The sequence below is a fragment of the Arachis hypogaea genome, chromosome 5 (genome assembly GCF_003086295.3).
Source record: "Arachis hypogaea cultivar Tifrunner chromosome 5, arahy.Tifrunner.gnm2.J5K5, whole genome shotgun sequence".
Classification (NCBI taxonomy): domain Eukaryota; kingdom Viridiplantae; phylum Streptophyta; class Magnoliopsida; order Fabales; family Fabaceae; genus Arachis; species Arachis hypogaea.
This window is the reverse complement of record NC_092040.1, coordinates 25,578,444-25,584,203: the sequence shown is the minus strand read 5'-3', so window position 1 is coordinate 25,584,203 and position 5,760 is coordinate 25,578,444. Positions and strand designations below refer to the sequence as shown.

At 40.1% G+C, this 5,760-nt stretch overlaps 1 non-coding gene across 1 annotated transcript; it reads right to left on the bottom strand.

Annotated features, from left to right (window-relative positions):
- Positions 1 to 3,530: 3,530 nt before the first annotated feature.
- LOC112804831 (small nucleolar RNA R71) lies at positions 3,531 to 3,638 on the bottom strand. The gene has a single exon (XR_003203451.1). It is a non-coding gene; the product is annotated as a small nucleolar RNA R71 (small nucleolar RNA).
- Positions 3,639 to 5,760: the final 2,122 nt, after the last annotated feature.

Here is a 5,760-nt window from a genome sequence, read left to right as displayed (position 1 = left end):
CAAAGTCACCCTCAGAAATCCCAGCGTTAAACGCCGGAACTGGCACCAAAATGGGAGTTAAATGCCCAAACTGGCATAAAAGCTGGCGTTTAACTCCAAGAGGAGTCTCTACACGAAAATGCTTCAATGCTCAGCCCAAGCACACACCAAGTGGGCCCGGAAGTGGATTTTTATGTCATTTACTCATCTTTGTAAACCCTAGGCTACTAGTTCTCTATAAGTAAGACATTTTACTATTGTATTTTGATCTTTGGACATCTAGTTCTTAGATCAGATCTTGGTTCTTCTGGTTCCCTCTCTGGGACCGAGGCCAATGATCACTCTTATTCTTATGTATTTTCAACGGTGGAGTTTCTACACACCATAGATTAAGGTGTGGAGCTCTGCTGTACCTCGAGTATTAATGCAATTACTATTGTTCTTCTATTCAATTCCGCTTGTTCTTGTTCTAAGATATCACTTGTTCTTCAACTTGATGAATGTGATGATCCGTGACACTCATCATCATTCTCACCTATGAACGTGTGACTGACAACCACCTCCGTTCTACCTTCGATTGGGTGAATATCTCTTGGATTCCTGATACACGACGCATGGTTGATCACCTGACAACCGAGTGCTCGCCTGAAAAACGAGCCAGCCATTCTGTGAGATCAGAGTCATCGTGGTATAGGCTAGAACTGATGGCGGCATTCAAGAGAATCTGGAAGGTCTAACCTTGTCTGTGGTATTCTGAGTAGGATTCAATGATTGAATGATTGTGACGTGCTTCAAACTCCTGAGGGCGGGGCGTTAGTGACAGACGCAAAAGAATCACTGGATTCTATTCCGGCCTGATCGAGAACCGACAGATGGATAGCCGTGCCGTGACAGGGTGCGTTGAACATTTCCACTGAGAGGATGGGAGGTAGCCACTGACAACGGTGAAACCCTTGCTTAAGCTTGCCATGGAAAGGAGTAAGAAGGATTGGATGAAGACAGTAGGAAAGCAGAGAGACGGAAGGGAAGGCATCTTCATACGCTTATCTGAAGTTCCTACCAATGAATTACATAAGTATCTCTATCTTCATCTTTATGTTTTATGCGTTTATCACCATACCCATTTGAGTTTGCCTGACTAAGATTTACAAGGTGACCATAGCTTGCTTCATACCAACAATCTCTGTGGGATCGACCCTTACTCGCGTAAGGTTTATTACTTGGACGACCCAGTACACTTGCTGGTTAGTTGTGCGAAGTTGTGTTTATGCCATGGTATTGAACACCAAGTTTTTGGTTTCATTACCGGGGATTATTTGATTTGTGAAAAGTATTGATCACAATTTCGCATACCAAGTTTTTGGCGCCGTTGCCGGGGATTGTTGAGTTTGGACAACTGAAGGTTCATCTTGTTGCTTAGATTAGGTATTTTTTTTCAGAATTCTTGAAGATGAATTCTAGAGTTTCATGATGATTTGTTGAAATCTGGCTGGCTGAGAAGCCATGTCTAATTTCATTGGACCGAGGTTTCAACTTATCATCACAAGAGCTTGTTGATTTCTATCAATCTTGCTTTTGGAGCAGTGATCTGCTAAGGCTTGGCTGGCCATTGGCCATGTCTAGTGTTTTGGACCGAAACTTTCTTTGAAAGCTTGGCTGGCTGTGAAGCCATGTCTAATTCCTGGACCGGAGTCTTAGACTAAACATTGCATGATTCCTGGAATTCTCATTAAGAATTTTGATACCTTTGTTTTCTTTTTCCACTTAATTTTCGAAAAAAGCACAAAAAAATTTACAAAGTCATAAAATCCAAAAATATTTCTTGTTTGAGTCTAGTGTCTCATGTTAAGTTTGGTGTCAATTGCATGCATTCATTCATGTGTCTTAAGGATCTTCAAATAATTCTTGATGATTTCTTACTTTGATCTTTGAATTCTCTTGACTTGAGTGTTTTGTGTGTCTCATATGCATTCTCATTTTGTTAGTGTCAGTAGTATACAAACTGCTAAGTTTGGTATCTTGCATGCATTGTTATTTGATTTTAATTGCATTTCAATTATTAAAAATCCAAAAATATTTTTAATTTGTGTCTTTTCAAGTCAATAATACAGAGAATTGAAGATTTAGAACATACTGCAGAGGAATTATACAGAAAAAGCTGGGCGTTCAAAACGCCCAGTGAAGAAGGACAGACTGGCGTTTAAACGCCAGCCAGGGTACCTGGTTGGGCGTTTAACGCCCAAAAGGGTATAGTTTTGGGCGTTAAACGCCAGAATGTGCACCATTCTGGGCGTTTAACGCCAGGATGGCACAAAGGGGAAGATTCTGTTTTTCAATGCAAATTTTTTTCAAGTTTTCAAAGTTTTTCAAAATCAAATCTTTTTCAAATCATATCTTTTCAATCATATGTTTTCAAAATTGATTTCTTTCTATTTTCAAAGATACTTGCTATCAATTAATGATTTGATTCAACATTTCAAGTATGTTGCCTTTTCTGTTGAGAAAGGTTTAATGTTTGAATCATATCTTTTCTTGTTAGCCAAGTTTTTAATTTTCAAAATCAAATTTTTTTTTAAAATCAAATCCTTTTAAAATGTTTTTCAAATCATATCTCCTCAATCACATCTTTTTTTAAAACTAATCATATCTTCTTAACCGCGTCTTTTTCAAAATAACTTTCAATAAAATATTTTTAATTTCTAACTTCAAAATCTTTTTCAAAAATCACTTTACTTCTTTCTCAATCATGGTTTTCAAAAATTAATTAGTGTTTTTCAAAATATTTTCAAAATTTCCTACTTAATTTTCGAAAATTACTTCCCTTCTTCTCACATCCTTCTATTTATGGACTAACACTATCCCTTAATGCAAAATTCGAACTCCATCTTCTTTGATAAAGTTCGAATTTTCTACTTCTGCCTTTCATTTTTCTTTTCCTCTGACACCTCAAGGAATCTCTATACTGTGACATAGAGGATTCCACATTTTCTTGTTCCCTTCTCTTTCTTATGAGCAGGAGCAAAGACAAAAGCATTCGTGTTGAGGCTGACCCTGAACCTGAAAGGACCTTGAAGAGAAAGCTAAGAGAAGCCAAAGCACAACTCTCTGTAGAGGACCTAAACGAATTCTTCAAAGAAGAAGAACACATGGCAGCCGAAAACAACAACAATGCCAACAATGCAAGGAAGGTGCTGGGTGACTTTACTGCACCTACTCCCGACTTTTATGGGAGAAGCATCTCTATCCCTGCCATTGGAGCAAACAACTTTGAGCTTAAGCCTCAATTAGTTTCTCTAATGCAACAGAATTGCAAGTTCCATGGACTTCCATTGGAAGATCCTCATCAGTTCTTAGCTGAATTCTTGCAAATCTGTGACACTGTCAAGACTAATGGGGTTGACCCTGAGGTCTACAGACTTATGCTATTCCCTTTTGCTGTAAGAGACAGAGCTAGGACATGGTTGGACTCACAACCTAAAGAAAGCCTGGACTCTTGGAAAAAGCTAGTCAATGCCTTCTTGGCAAAGTTCTTTCCACCTCAAAAATTGAGTAAGCTTAGAGTGGAAGTCCAAACCTTCAGACAGAAGGAAGGAGAATCCCTCTATGAAGCTTGGGAAAGATACAAACAATTAATCAGAAAGTGTCCTTCTGATATGCTTTCTGAATGGAGCATCATAGGTATTTTCTATGATGGTCTCTCTGAACTGTCCAAGATGTCTTTGGATAGCTCTGCTGGAGGCTCTCTTCATCTGAAGAAGACGCCTACAGAAGCTCAAGAGCTGATTGAAATGGTTGCAAATAACCAATTCATGTACACTTCTGAAAGAAATCCTGTGAACAATGGGACTAGTCAGAAGAAAGGAGTTCTTGAGATTGACACTCTGAATGCCATATTGGCTCAGAACAAAATATTGACCCAACAAGTCAATATGATTTCTCAAAGTCTGTCTGGAATGCAAAATGCACCAAGCAGTACTAAGGAAGCTTCATCTGAGGAAGAAGCTTATGATCCTGAGAACCCTTCAATGGAAGAGGTGAATTACATGGGAGAACCCTATGGAAACACCTATAGTCCTTCATGGAGAAATCATCCAAATTTTTCATGGAAGGATCAACAGAGACCTCAACAAGGTTTCAACAATAATAATGGTGGAAGAAACAGGTTTAGCAATAGCAAACCTTTTCCATCATCTTCTCAGCAACAGACAGAGAGTTCTAAGCAGAATAACTCTGACTTAGCAACCATGGTCTCTGATCTAATCAAAACCACTCAAAGTTTCATGACTGAAACAAGGTCCTCCATTAGAAATTTGGAGGGACAAGTGGGTCAGCTGAGCAAGAAAATTACTGAAATCCCTCCTAGTACTCTCCCAAGCAATACAGAAGAAAATCCAAAAGGAGAGTGCAAAGCCATCAACATGGCCGAATTTTGGGAAGAAGGAGAGGCAGTGAACGCCACTGAGAAGAACTCAATGGACATCCACTGGCCTCCAATGAGTTCCCCAAGGAGGAACCATGGGAATCTGAGGCTCAAAATGAGACCATAGAGATTCCATTAGACTTACTTCTGCCATTCATGAGCTCTGATGAGTATTCTTCCTCTGAAGAGGATGAGTATGTCACTGAAGAGCAAGTTGCTAAATACCTTGGAGCAATCATGAAGCTAAATGACAAGTTGTTTGGAAATGAGACTTGGGAGGAAGAAGCTCCTTTGCTCACCAAAGAACTGGATAACTTGTCTAGGCAGAAACTGCCTCAAAAGAGACAGGATCCTGGGAAGTTTTCAATACCTTGTACCATAGGCACCATGACCTTCAAGAGGGCCTTGTGTGACTTAGGGTCAAGTGTAAACCTCATGCCTCTCTCTGTAATGGAGAAGCTAGGGATCTTTGAGGTGCAAGCTGCAAAAATCTCACTAGAGATGGCAGACAATTCAAGAAAACAAGCCTATGGACTTGTAGAGGATGTTTTGGTAAAAGTTGAAGACCATTACATCCCTACTGATTTCATAGTCCTAGAGACTGGGAAGTGCATGGATGAATCCATCATCCTTGGCAGACACTTCCTAGCCACAGCAAAGGCTATGATTGATGTTGATAGAGGAGAGTTGATTATTCAAGTGAATGAAGAATCCTTGATGTTTAAGGCTCAAGGATATCCCTCTGTCATCATGGAAAGGAAGCATGAAGAGCTTCCCTCAAAACAGAGCCAAACAGAGCCCCCACAGTCAAACTCTAAGTTTGGTGTTGGGAGGCCACAACCAAACTCTAAGTTTGGTGTTGAACCCCCACATTCAAACTCTAAGTTTGGTGTTGGGAGGTTCCAACATAGCTCTGAGCATTTCTGAGGCTCCATGAGAGTCCTCTGTCAAGCTAATGACATTAAAGAAGCGCTTGTTGGGAGGCAACCCAATGTTTTATAATTAACTATTTTCTTTTGTTATTTTATGTTTTTTGTAGGTTGATGATCATGAGAAGTCATAAAATCAATGAAAAAAGCAAAAATAGAATGAAAAACAGAAAGAAAAACAGCACACCCTGGAGGACGCACCTACTGGCGTTTAAACGCCAATGAGGTTAGCTGTTGGGCGTTTAACGCCCAGTCTGGCACCATTCTGGGCGTTTAACGCCAGAAAGGGGCACCAGATTGGCGTTAAATGCCAGAAATGGGCACCAGCCCGGCGTTTAACGCCAGAATTGGCACAAAACGAGATTTTGCTTGCCATTTGGTGCAGGGATGACTTTTTCTTGACACCTCAGGATCTGTGGACCCCACAGGATC